This window comes from Oncorhynchus clarkii, chromosome 11 (genome assembly GCF_045791955.1).
Source record: "Oncorhynchus clarkii lewisi isolate Uvic-CL-2024 chromosome 11, UVic_Ocla_1.0, whole genome shotgun sequence".
Lineage (NCBI taxonomy): Eukaryota > Metazoa > Chordata > Actinopteri > Salmoniformes > Salmonidae > Oncorhynchus > Oncorhynchus clarkii.
Genome location: NC_092157.1, coordinates 28,681,886 through 28,696,438, shown reverse-complemented (window position 1 = coordinate 28,696,438; position 14,553 = coordinate 28,681,886). Strand labels below are relative to the sequence as shown.

The 14,553-nt window shown below is 41.1% G+C and overlaps 1 protein-coding gene across 3 annotated transcripts in view; it reads left to right on the top strand.

Annotated features, from left to right (window-relative positions):
• Positions 1-14,553, top strand: part of LOC139420429 (cadherin-18-like) — a 409,544-nt gene that overhangs the window by 165,876 nt on the left and 229,115 nt on the right. Inside the window, exon 1 of one of the 3 annotated variants that reach the window (XM_071170551.1) lies at positions 8,644-8,855. The exons of 1 other annotated variant lie outside the window; for it this stretch is intronic. The gene's annotated coding sequence lies outside the window, so the exon portion shown is untranslated. Of the gene's footprint in view, positions 1-8,643; positions 8,856-14,553 lie in introns of those variants that run through there. One more of the 3 variants, XM_071170554.1, reaches the window with a different exon arrangement.

Here is a 14,553-nt window from a genome sequence, read left to right as displayed (position 1 = left end):
CAACTTAAAAAAACAAGTGTCTCATTCAGTCCTAGTTGGGCATTATACACTGAGTATACTAAACATTAGGAACAGCTTCCTAATATTGAGTTGTATAACCCTCCAGTGATGCTGGCCCATGTTGACTCCAATGCGTCCTACAGTTGTCAGGTTGGCTGGATGTCCTTTGGGTGGTGGACCATTGTTGATACACAGGGGAAACTGTTGGTTGTAATTGCCAATTGGGTAACTGTATGATCCTTGGGGCAAGTGCTTATATTATGTAGGCCTAACTCTTTGAGCTCCTTTTAGACAGATTCTATTTGGTTTCTCAGGGGGAACCAGTCTCTAGAGTCTTGCCCTCGACCTGTGTCTATTCAGATAGGACAGGTTAAGGCTGAAATTGAGGCTATTTCTTTTGGGCTATTGCCCATGCATATTTACTAAATCTACTTTTATATTTTGTATGATAAATCTACACTCTGAGCATGTCAACCTGCATTGCCTTCTTCCTGCATTGCCTTCTGATTTCATGCCCTTATGAATACTACAATTTGTCCATTGGACAACCTGATGGTGAAGCGTGATTCATCAGTCCAGAGAAAGTTTTTCCACTGCTCCAGAGTCCAATGGCGGCGAGCTTGACACCACTCCAGCCGGCACTGTGCATTGTGATCTTAGGCTTGTGTGCAGCTGCTCAGCCATGGAAACCCATTTCATGAAGCTCCCGACAAAGAGTTATGCTATGTTGTGCTGACATTGCTTCTAGAGGCAGTTTGGAACTCGGTAGGGAGTGTTGCAACCGAGGACAGATGATTTTTACATTGCTACGCGCTTCAGCACTCGGTGGTCCCGTTTTGTGAGCTTATGTGGCCTACCACTTTGCAGCTGAGTCCTTTTTGATCCTTGACATTTCCACTTCACAGTAACAACACGTACAGTTGACCAGGGCAGCTCTAGCAGGGCAGAAATTTGATGAACTAACTTGTTGGAAAGGTGGCATCCTATGACGGTACCATGTTGAAAGTTACTGAGCTCTTCAGTAAGTCCATTCTACTGCCAATTTTCTTTTGAGATTGCATGGCTGTGTGGTCAATTTTATAAACCTGTCAGCAACGGCTGTGGCTGAAATAGCCAAATCCACTAATATGAAGGGGTGTCCACATACTTTTGTATATACAGTGCCTTCGGGAAGTACTCAGACCCCTTGACCTTTTCCCAATTTTGCTGCGTTTCAGCCTTATTCTAAAATGGATTAAATAAAAATCCTCAGCCATTTACACACAATACCCCATAATGTGAAAGCTAAAACAGGTTTTTAGAGAATGTTCCTAATTTACATATATAAAGTACCTTATTTACACAAGTATTCAGACCCTTTGCCATGAGACTCGAAATTGAGCTCTGTTGTATCCTGTTTCCATTGATCATCTTTGAGTTGTTTCTACAACTGTATTTGAGTCCACCGGTGGCAAATTCAATTGATTGGACATGATTTGGAAAAGCCTAATTAATTAATGAATTAATTAATTAAGGTCCCACAGTTGACAGTGCATGTCAGAGCAAAAACTAAGCCATGAGGTCGATGTAATTGAACGTAGAGCTCCGAGACAGGATTATGTGGGCACAGATCTGCGGAAGGGTACCAAAACATTTCTGCAGTATTGAAGGTTCCCAAGAACACAATGGCCTCCATCAAATACTCCTCAGCACCCCCCTCAGATGATGCCGCAGGTGAAGAAGCCGGATGTGGTGGTCCTTAGGTGACGTGGTTACATGTGGTCTGTGGTAGTGAGGCCGGTTAGACGCATTGCCAAATTCTGTAAAAATATGTTGGAGGCAGCTTAGAGTAGAGAAATGAATAGCAATTCTTTAGCAACAGCTTAGATGGACAGTCCTGTAGACAGCATGCCAATTTCACGATCTCTCAAAACTTGAGATATCTGTAACATTGTGTTATGTAACAAAACTGCTCATTTTAAAGTGGCCTTTTATTGTCACTAGCACAAGGTGCACCTGTGTAACGATAATGCTGTTTAATCAGCTTCTTCATATGCCACACCTGTCAGGTGATGGATTATCTAGCCAAAACAGAGATGCTCACTAATAAGGATGTAAACACATTTTTGAAAAAAAAATAATTTTTGTGTGTATGGAACATTTTGGGGATTTGTCATTACAGCTCATGAAACATTTCATCATTCTGAACGGTCATAACCTCTTGGATCTGCAAAAACCCCAGCCTTGCTATTTTTTCAGTACTATTCTAATTTATTTAATGATTTATTTACTAGCTAACTAAATAATAACACAGACTAAACACACACACACATACTACATGAGTCATGGTCGCTAGTGGAATGACAAAATATCGGGCTTATACACAACGAATGAAGAGAGTTGGGGAGAAGAGAGAGATAGCGAAAAAGGGACACTTATTATGGACACGTTCTATAACTTTTATCCCATTAATCATATACTTTGCACACGAACCGCCACCTGTTTGGAGTAAGAAATCATGAATGTATTCATGTGTGAAATGCCTTCATTTGTTGTTTATCTCTGTCGGATCAAAGCCTTCTTGAAAAGGGCTTGGTTGGGCCTTTCCTCTGCCCACTTGTACATGCTCTGATTGTCTACCAGAGGTCACAATGTCCATTTTCTTAGTTGTCCAAACTCTATAGGGTGTTTCCTCAGAACTTCTTCTTAGCTGTAACAGTGATTGTCTGAGAGGGGAGTTATCTCCACCTCGTGTGGATAATCCGAGTTTGAACCACTTTACACATGAGGCTGCTGACTGGTGATGTCCTGGTCTGGTAGGTAAAGTAATTTTCCTCACCTTGTGTTGAGGTTAAACATTTCAAACGTCTAGCTCTCTGCCTCACGTCTCCTGGTCTAATGTTAAATTCGTTACCAAGGCTTTTTATGCACAATGCACAAAGGGGACGGCTTCGTCCCCTTAGAAGTTATCTCTTATGACTCCTAAAATCATATTCCTACCTCTTAAGTCTACCCCTTCCTTTTTCGAACATTCTGTTAAAAATCGCGCAACTTTTCAGCGTCCTGCTACTCATGCCAGGAATATAGTATATGCATATGATTAGTATGTGTGGATAGAAAACACTCTGAAGTTTCTAAAACTGGTTAAATCACGGCTGTGACTATAACAGATCGTGTGTTTCATTGAAAAACGCAAGAAAAACTGCTCTCTGAAAGCTAAAAATAATTTCCATAAGTCACTTTCATGGGTTGTTAAAAGAGCACAAAATTAATTATGGATCTGCATGCAATTCATACAGATTCCACACGATGTCGCCATTGTCGTCATTTTCAATGGACTTTTTTGTTGGAAAATCCAACTAACAGGATTCCGTTTCTTCCGGTCTCCACCAGGATGGTTTGAATGTGCACATTGGCAGCCATTGATTTGCAGACAAGGAGCTATTGAATATACATTGCCCTGTAATCATTTTGATAGATTATAAACGTTTACTAATACCTAAAGTTGGATTACAAAAGTATTTCGAAGTGTTTTGTGAAAGTTTATCGTCAACTTTTTTAATTTTAAAAAATGACGCAGCGTTTAAAAACGATGTTTTTTTCTGAATGACACAGCTTCCATAGAAAGCTATTTTGGGTATATATGGACCGATTTAAACGAAAAAAATACCCAATAGTGATGTTTATGGGGCATATAGGAGTGCCAAGAAAGAAGCTCGTCAAAGGTAATGAATGTTTTATATTTTATTTCTGCGTTTTGTGTAGCGCCGGATAAGCAAAGTCTTTGTTTACGTCGCATTCAGGCATTTTGAGGTGTTGCATGCTATCAGATAATAGCTTCTCATGCTTTCTTCGAAAAGCATTTTAAAAATCTGACTTGTTGGCTAGGTTCACAACGAGTGTAGCTTTAATTCAATACCCTGTATGTGAATTTTGATTAAGGTTTGAGTTTTAACGAGTACATTTAGCATTTAGCGTAGCGCATTTGCATTTCCAGGTGCCTAGTTGAGACATCTGCGTCTCAAGTAGGATCAAGAAGTTAACCTGTTGCGACGACCAAACCCGGATCCGGGATTCTATTTATAGACCTAAGCTCATTACCATAACGCAACGTTAACTATTCATGAAAATCGCAAATGAAATGAAATAAATATGCTAGCTCTCAAGCTTAGCCTTTTGTTAACAACACTGTCATCTCAGATTTTCAAAATATGCTTTTCAACCATAGGAAAACAATCATTTGTGTAACAGTAGCTAGCTAGCGTAGCATTTAGCGTTAGCATTAGCGTTAGCATTAGCGTTAGCATTTAGCAGGCAACTATCACAAAAACAAGTAAAGCCTTCAAATAAAATAACTTACCTTTGAAGAACTTCTGATGTTTTCAATGAGGAGACTCTCAGTTAGATAGCAGATGCTCCGTTTTTCCAAAAAGATTCTTTGTGTATTAGAAATAGCTCCGTTTTGTACATCACATTTGGCTACCAAAAAAAAAAAAAAAAAAAAAAAAAAACGAAAATTCAGCCCTCAAAACGCGAACTTTTTTCCAAATGAACTCCATAATATCGACTGAAACATGGCAAACGTGGTTTAGAATCAATCCTCAAGGTGTTTTTCCACATATCTCTTCAATGATATATCCTTCGTGGAAGCCTGGTTTCTCCTTGCTCTCAAATGGAAAAATAATTGCACCTGGCTTTACGCTCCAATTTCGACGCAGGGACACCAGGCGGACACTTGGAAAATGTAGTCTCTTATGGTCAATCTTCCAATGATATGCCTACAAATACGTCACAATGCTGCTAACACTTTGGGGGAACGACAGAAAGTGTAGGCTCATTCCTTGCGCAATCACAGCCATATAAGGAGACAATGGAAAACAGAGCTTCAGAAATTCTGCTCATTTCCTGGTTGATGCATCATCTTGGTTTCGCCTGTAGAATGAGTTCTGGGGCACTTACAGACAATATCTTTGCAGATTCTGAAACTTCAGAGTGTTTTCTTTCAAAAACTGTCAAGAATATGCATAGTCGAGCATCTTTTCGTGACAAAATATCGCGCTTAAAACGGGAACGTTTTTTATCCAAAAATGAAATAGCGCCCCTAGAGATCAAAGAGGTTAAGAAAAACAATTTTCTCATTTTTCATATCATATGCCCAACGTATTAGATGGAAACTTGACAGATAAATACGGTATCCTTTCCAAGTTACAGTATTTTGTCCATACAGTTTTTAATGACATCACAAAATGAAAAACAATATGACATTAGTTTTCTACATCTCCCCACTGACCATAACATTCTTTATGTTTGAATTATTGTACAATTATCCACTTTTTGGACGTTAAGAGTTTTGGCCTGGCAAAAGTCTCTGGAGAAAAAGGGACATTCCTTTAGCCAATACCGGAGGGTTTGGAGAGAGTCCTCTTCTGCTTAATTTACGACCGGGTGTGGAGGTGTCAAAAACCCGGGTGAGAGAATTCTCTCTGCGGGTGAGAGAATGTCTGTTTATTGTCAGACATTGCCAAGCTGATCTGACCAATTGTGATACTCACAGGACAGTCATGACACTATATAAGGTCCCACAGTTGACAGTGCATGTCATAGCAAAAACAAAGCCCTGAGGTTGAAGGAACTGTCTGTAGAGCTCCTCAGGGCGCAGATCTGGGGAAGGGTACCAAAACATTTCTGCAGCATTGAGGGTTCCCAAGAACACAGTGGCCTCCATTGTTCTTGAATGGAAGAAGTTTGGAACCACCAAGACTCTTCCTAAATCTGGCCGCCTAGCCAAACTGAGCAATCGGGGGAGAAAGGCCTTGGTCAGGGAGGTGACCAAGATCCCGATGGTCACTTTGACAGAGTTCCTCTGTGGAGATGGGAGAACCTTCCAGAAGGACAAACATCTATGCAGCACTCCACCAATCAGGCCATTATGGTAGAGTGGCCAGACAGAAGCCACTCTTCAGTAAAAGGCACATGGAAGGCCACTTGGAGTTTTACAAAAGGCCCCTATAGGACTCTCAGACCACGAGAAACAAGATGCGCCTTAATGCCAAGCGTCACATCTGGAGGAAACCTGGCACCAACTCTACAGTGAAGCATGGTGGTGGCAGCATCATGCTGTGGGGATGTTTTTCAGTGGCAGGGACTGGGAGACTCATCAGGATAGAGGGAAAGATTAACAGAACAAAATACAGAGAGATCCTTGATGAAAACCTGCTCCAGAGCGCTCAGGACCTAAGACTTGGAGCGACAGTTCAGATTCCAACAGGACAACGACCCTAAGTACACAGCAACGACAACACAGGAGTGGCTTTGGGAGAAGTCTCTGAATGTCCTTGAGTGGCCCAGTCAGTGCCCGGACTTGAACCCGATCAAACATCTCTGGAGTGACCTGAAAATAGCTGTGCAGCGACGCTCCTCATCCATCCTGACAGAGCTTGAGAGGATCTGCAATAAAGAATGGGAGAAACTCCCCAAATACAGTCATGCCAAGCTAGTAGCGTCATATCCAAGAAGACTCAAGGCTGTAATGGCTGCCAAAGGTTCTTCAACAAAGTACTGAGTAAAGGGTCTGAATACTTATGTGATATTTCCGTAAATATTTTGTTTAATTTTTGCAAAAAAATAATAATTTGAAAACATGTTTTTGCTTTGTCATTATGGGGTATTGTGTGTAGATTGATAAAGGAAAAAAAAACTATTTCATCCATTTTAGAATAAGGCTGTAACGTAACAAAATGTGGAAACAGTGAATTAGTCTGAATACTTTACGAATGCACTGTATTTCTGTAGAATAGTCTGGAAGCTATTTCTTCTCATTTGTTGGATAATTTGCCCAAGGGTAAAAGTATTTACTGTATTTCCTCCATTGCTGCAGTGAAACAATGGTGTATCGCTTTTTAATGGAAAAATGCAATGTAACCTTGATACTTGTCCAGCACCACATAAATTAGACAAGTTATGGGAGGAAGACACATTCTTTATTCCAGCCCGGTAATGTGTCTCCCTATAGCTCCACTGATGCTGGAGCCCACAGAGTTGGCCATTTGTCTGTGTCCCCAGCATGTCCCACGCACACACCCACCTATACCACAAACCATCAGCTTGAAATGAGATTCAGTCGACTGCATAATCTCTCTGTTCTGCTTAGCTGTGATTAATTGACACAAGTGTTTCTTATGGAGGGGACCAACCACAGCAACACACAACCATCTCACACTACATGAATCCATGAATCCATGGTCACACTCGCTCACTCAGGGTTTGAGCTAACAAAATGGCAGACCAGCTTTGAAGTCAATGGTCAGGGCTTAAAACCTCTTAAAGCCCAATGAACAGGCAGTGAGGTGGATGCCCTTGGTTTGAACAAAGTGAGAGTTTGTAATTCGATTTATTTGAAAAACAAAATGGCCACGTTTAGACACTGGTGTGGTGTCTGAAAGGAAATGCTAAGTGGTTAACATTCATGTATGACTGCAACTAGGTGGTGAACTGACCCACATCAATAAACCACCAATAACCACAATTTAGTTTATATTATAGCCCACCCAGTCATTGCCACCCAGATGCGTGTATCATATGAATGCCGAATGAATTTGAGTCAAAAATTGCCGAAATCCTCCAAAACAACCAAACCATTTAATATACTCTGTAATGCGGTTAATCTAAAAATAGTTTTGAAAACCTCTGATGTACTGTCTCTTTTCAAACATATTTCCTACGTTTCAGAAATGTTTAACTAGTAGTATGCAGATTAAACTCTTTAGTAAATGAGAAACACTTCTGGTCTGTCTGAAAGAACTGGGTCTGGATGATAGATGAAGGAGATGGACCACATTGTTAAGGAGAGGCTGTTCCTGTGACGTCTTCCAGTGAGTCCCCCTTTCTTTCAACATCCATTTCTCCCCCTGCCTCTATTCTCAACCCAAGCCTCCCTCCTTGTCTCTGGAGTATAATCTGTCTCTTCACCAAGCGCCCTCTTTATTTAGACACCTCCACCCCTCCACCTCATCCCTCTATCCCCTGTCCTCTTCCACTTTGCCACGTCTTCTATTCTCTTCCTCTCTTCTTGTCTACTTGATGGGTGAACACCTCAAAGTAGCCCTCTCTCCATCTCTCCAATGTGCCATGGTCCTGAAGGACCTCTTTCTCTCTCTCTCCTCTCTCCCACTGCCCGCTCCTCTACCTCCACCCCCAACTCTCCCCTTTCACTCCTCTGTTTATTATTCATTAAGTTTCCCTTTGGAGCTAGAGAGAGTAAAGGCCCTAGGGTACCTGAGAGAGGGAGAGTGTGTGCGTGTGTGTGTGCGCACTTGCATGAGAAGGAGAGCAAGAATACAGGGAGACACGTATGACTGAGGGATGGAGAAATAGGGAGAAATATGTGGATGAAAATGAAGGTTAACATATAGAGAAAGACAGAGGGATGAGAGAGAGAGAGAGAGAGAGAGAGAGAGAGAGAGAGAGAAAAAAAATAGGAGGGTAGTGTGAAAGACAAAGAGGGTGGTGCAAGCCTGACAGACATGCACTCAGCTCTAAACCGACCAATCAGAGATCTCCTCCTCCTGGAGCTGCTGCAGCCATAGAGCAGTAGTCAGGCTGGATTGGACGATGGCTTATACCATTCACACACACACACACTCCTTCAATCCTCTGCTCACACCCACAGTGAGAGAAAGAGGGAGAGAGAGAGAATGAAAGTGGGCTCTCCGCTAGCCGAGCACTAAGCACTGCCCCAGAGAGACAGACGGTGGTTGAGAAAAAGGGAAAGAGGGAGCGAGAGAAAGAGAGAAAATGGTGAGGCAAGCACAGAAAGTCCTTCTCACTCATCCTCACGAACTGTCAGCTGTCATGCCTGTCAAAGGAAGTCCCACCAGGTATGGAAAAATTAAAGTACCATTTGTGCTTTGAGCTGTTTCTACAGAAAATGTGCGTGAGTGTTTGAATGTCTCTCTCTCTGTGTATGTGTATTTGTGAGAGAGACAAAGAAACGGAGCGAGGGGGTTTATCACAGGTTATTTTTCGGTGCTAATGAGTGCACTTGCAGCTCGTTGGCTCTGCCTCTGTCTCCTGTGGTGTGTACGTTGTAAGCCTCCCTCTCTCTCCCTCGCTGGAGTTATGGACTGCTGTTTCTGCCGCTGCTACAGCTGCTGTAGGGGTGTGATAGTGAGTGTGAGTTAGGATAGCTGATGCATGAGCAGCGCCACTGTAGCAGTAGCTTCAGACACAAATATGAATGCGCTGCAGGAAACGGGACTCCACTCATTGATTTCTTATCCTTTTATTAGCAGAGGTCTTTCTCCGTATCAGATTCCATCTCCCACTCTGAAATATAATTTAAAAAGAGAGGCAGGCATGCCCTTATGTTGGAATGCTTTAGAAACACAACTCTTATAAATAAAGGTGCAAGTTGGAACCAAATAAGGTTCTTGAGAGCAATGCCATAAAGGAACCATTTTAGGGTTTCCTAAGAACCATAAATGTGGTGGTTGTTTGAAGAAGCACACAAAAAAATCTAAGACCAGAAATGCTTCATCCCTCCAGGTCCGGAATTGATTAGACCTGCTGTAGGGCTCATAGTTTATGGGACACATCAGGCCTGCAAATTACATTATGCTGGTTTGCAAAGTGATGTGTAATTCCTATTTGAATCCAGCCGGAGTGGGGATATCCAACATTTGGAATTTCTCTCCACACTCAACCTTTATTCATATTGACTGCCAAGGTTGAGAAGTCTACAATGTGATACTACCCTAAACAGCTAAACTGGAACAACCAATTCTGTAACGGGTGCAATAAGTCCTTATTGCACCGATTGGAATAGTTTTAGAAATATGTTATTCATATTTTAGCAGCTTCAAATGTAATAATCAATCAATGTACAAGTAAAAAAATAGATATTAAAAGAAGCAATTCAAAAAAATATACCTGTAATAGAGCATGCTGGGAAATATGATAATGATGGGCGTGGTTAAACTCTGGTTATTAACGCCAACACTGGGGTTCGTTTACAGTTACACAATTGAGTGTTAATTAAACTCGTTAGTGTTAATTTAACTCTTGAATCAACACTAGAAATGTTACACTAAAAATGAACCCTACTTAACACTGACCAATTTGCTCTGTGCTATGAAATTGACACATCTGCAGGCTTCCATACATTTCAAGAACCTTTTAGAATTTTGAAGAACCGTAGATGCCATGTGAAGAACCTCACACATAACTCAAAGGTTCTTTATCAAGCTAGAGTTCTCCAAAGAACCTTAAGAGCTGAGGAAGAACCATTTAAGAACCTTCCCCCCCCCCCCCCAGTGTAAGGTAGGTAGTTTTACCTCGTTAGACTGGAGACATTTCACTGCATTACCTGGGCTGACGTTCAATCAACTATATTTAAATGCCGTCAACTTTGGTGAGAATTTTGGCTGGTGCAGGTAGCATGGCTTTAGGAGTATTCTGTAGTGGCTCCCATCAGAAATCAACCAATATACAGTATGCCTTGATGAAATCTGGACATCCATTGCCAGTGTCCTGGACACAGATTAAGCCTAGTGCTTGTCTACAAAACACTTTAAATGAAGAATCTCCATTGAGCATTATTCTTAATCCAGTACAATAGGTTTAATCTGTGTCCAGAAAACAGCTCATAAGGGATAATAGCAATCACTTCATGACTTTTCATGATGTCTCTAAACTAGCTTCAGGGGATCTAGACCTTTTCTTCAGAAAAAATAAGAACACTGAACATGGATGAAAATCTGAATTGAAGGCAGAATTATCCCCATCTCTTCATTCAGCCTAGATCAGTGGCTCTGTTTAAAGAGATTCTCTGATATTTGTGTATACTGTACGTTTTAGCCAGTAGTTCTAAGTGGTTCCCAAAAATTGTATACTACGTCACATATATGCACCATGTCATTGCTCTTGCTCTTTTTCTCTGCTGTGTCCACTGAGCCATTGGGACAGCCTTGCAACCTCATTGGATAATGCTGGGTAGGCCTCTTTGGCTGGAACTCAAATTGCTAAGGGGCCAGCCCACGTGGGGAGAAATGTTGGGAAAATGGCGCAGCACAGCTGCAAGAAAACAGTTGCTTTCAAAATAGGGATTTCGTGGCTAATTGAGGTAAAACAGTAATTCTGATAAGAGATTATGGATGAACTACACATTGACACATCCAGCCCAAAGCGGGAGGTTTAAAAAATACTTTCTTAGTTGCTGAAGTACCAGAACATGTCTTTAATTATTTGTTTGAAGCACAGACCTTGGCATCAATGTGATTGTCATTGGTGTAGACCGGGCAATGAACTGGTGTCCTCAGTTACCATTATGTCTTTAAATGGCTCAAGCTTGCTTTCTCTAGAGGCATAGCTGAAACTCAATGGCACAAATGGTTGCCGTGCGTCACCCAAGTGGGTACTATACTATGTTGGTGGATGAGGTGAGTTTCCCCCTAAAGGGCTTTGAGCACCTATGTGAAAAAAGCACTAAAAAAATCCAATCAATTATTATTATTAAATTATTATAAAGACTGAAGCACAATTCAAAGCTTTTCTCTGATACTGTATTGAATTGGAGTCCATACCAGCCATATTGTTTGTATAGATTGATATTATAGCACCTGGTCCATACTTTTAGAAAATATTTTGATTGTTTTTATAATTCCTTATCTGAATACATAGTTAAAGTATGCACTTTAAGGAAGACTCATCTGACATCCCCTAAAATATCATACCTAAGTGGCATTTGAAAGTGTCTGGACAGAATCTGGATTCCGTCATTTGTCTCTCCTCATGAGACATTTTACAGTAACCTCTAGATAGCTTGTGGATGTTGACCAGGATCAATCCTGTGATACTGGCCTGATACGGATCATATGTGACTCATAGTAGTCACTTCAGCCAAACTGAATCAGTCATCACTGGAGCACCTCCTACGGCAAATTCAAACCCTCCCTAGCTTTTTGAGGAAATTAGTCAAACAATGGAAACACAAGTATTTACTATTCAAACAGCCTCATCAAAGTGTCATTAAAACAATGAATCAGGCAACCATTTCCACCATCGTTGCCAAGCAGTGTTTGTGCCTCAAATGGCACCCCATCCCTATAGTGCATTAATTGACAAGAGCCCTATGGGTAGTGCACTACAAAGGGAATAGATTGCCATTTCGTACCCATACAGTGTTTTCAGAGGCCATCATCCAGCCTTTGTTGCTTGACGTGATGTCAGTTCAAACAACAGATCTTATTGATGCATAACGCAGACAGTGTTTGTAGAATGCTATTGAAAGCATACAGCTTTGGCTACAGACAAATTGAATATAACAGTTTAATTGGAGAGTGAAAGTTTAAACTTAAGGCGTCATGTTTTTGGAGGGTTGGTATGTTGAGAAATGGCTGTGTTGGATGATAAATTGAAATAATAAGTGCACAATACTTGTACGACAGTGAAGACAGAACGGTTTGTACTTTGTCCTTGTCGCTAACACTCACCAACCTCTCCAACCTTGCCAGACAAAACAAGTACTAGGCTATACCTAGGTTAGAAATAGATTTAAAAAACCACTCAACCCAAGGTTTCAAATAATATGCCGTGGCACTTAACACTAGAAAAGCCTTGTTGGACCCCCCGTCGGGCCAATGACGCCTCTTTTGAACATTCTAACAGTCTAATAATTGCATTTCATATATGCTATCGGAAGACTAATCATTTGATTTCTGTTTATGAAAGTAACATTTAGAATCCCAAAGAAAATGTATTTCAATTAACACAATGGCATTTGTATTAGTTTATGTAACAGCACGTACACATGAAAAATCACTAAAACATCACAATTTAAAGTGTTAAAATCCATGAATTAAACACCATCACAAAGATCATTCATTATTAATTCATTAAGGTATTAAGGAAAATGCATTTCAAAAGAACAGAATGGCCTATTTTGATTTGAAATATGTCACTGTGCTTTGAGTGTTGCCAATGTACGCGGAGAGTGCATGTTATTTGAAATAGAGCTCAAAGGGTACATTTATGAGTTGTTTGGCAAGGATGGGTGATTTAGAAACTGCATAATCTCTTATTTTTGATTCTTTCGGATACTACATACACATCAAAAAGTCAAACCTGCTTGTGAATCTAGGATAATTGTTTTAAGTAACTTTTTGGCACTCCATTTTTTTCCCTTCCTCAGGGTTCTATTCATTCTGTATTGCTAAAGACTTACAGTTTCCGCAATAGAAATGTAAAGTTAATTTCCGATTAAGCCGACTTGTGCAGCGTTTAACGCCAACGCGGGGAACATGAGATTTTTGGTTCCAATCTCTGTGTTTATGTGAGACGCAGAATACGTGAACGGATTATCTCTGCATGTATGGGTCCCACCGTGAAGCATGAAGGAAGAGGTGAGATGGTGTGTGGGTTCTGTGCTACTGATTTATTTAGAATTCAGGGCACACTTAACATGTGAGTTCCAAATAAACTCATCAGAAAAAGAAACATCCTCTCACTGTCAACTGCGTTTATTTTAAGCAAACTTAACATGTGTAAACATTTGTATGAACATAACCAGATTCAACAACTGAGAAGTTCCACAGACATGTGACTAACAGAAATTGAATAATGTGTCCCTGAACAAAGGGGGGTCAAAATCAAAAGTAACAGTCAGTATATGGTGTGGCCACCAGCTGCATTAAGTACTGCAGTGCATCTCCTCCTCATGGACTGCACCAGATTTGCCCGTTCTTGCTGTGAGATGTTACCCCGCTCTTCCACCAAGGCACCTGCAAGTTCCCAGACATTTCTGGGGGAATGGCCCTAGCCCTCACCCTCCGATTCAACAGGTCCCAAATGTGCGCAATGTATTGAGATCCGGGCTCTTCCCTGGCCATGGCAGAACACTGACATTCCTGTCTTGCAGGTAATCACGTACAGAACGAGCAATATGGCTGGTGGCATTGTTATGCTGGAGGGTCATGTCAGGATGAGCCTTCAGGAAGGGTCCTCCTTAGGGAGGAGGATGTCTTCACTGTACCGCACAGCATTGAGATTGCCTGCAATGACAACAAGCTCAGTCCGATTATGCTGTAACACACCGTCCCAGACCATGACGGACCCTCCATCTCACACAAATGAGAAGGGACCCTGGGCATCTTTCTTTTGAATGTTTAGAAAGGCCTCTTTAGAGTCCTAAGTTTTCATAACCGTGACCTTAATTGTCTACCGTCTGTAAGCTGTTAGTGTCTTAACGACCATTCCACAGGTTCATGTTCATTCATTGTTTATGTTTCATTGAACATGGGTTAGCATGGGGAACAGTGTTTAAACCCTTTACAATGAAGATCTGTGATTATCTTTGAAAGACAGTGTCCTGAAAATGGGACATTTCTTTTTTGCCAAGTTTATCTCTAATGGTCACCCCAGCCAGCGTGTGTTGTTTTATGCACGTGATGTCAGAATGCACTCACTGTTCCAAAATGTGATTATTATGCAACAGGACAGTTAACAAGCGCTGCCTGCTAATTATCTATAGGCTATGTTTCAACTAGTCAATTTCAAAGTATTTTCTAACAACAAATTGAA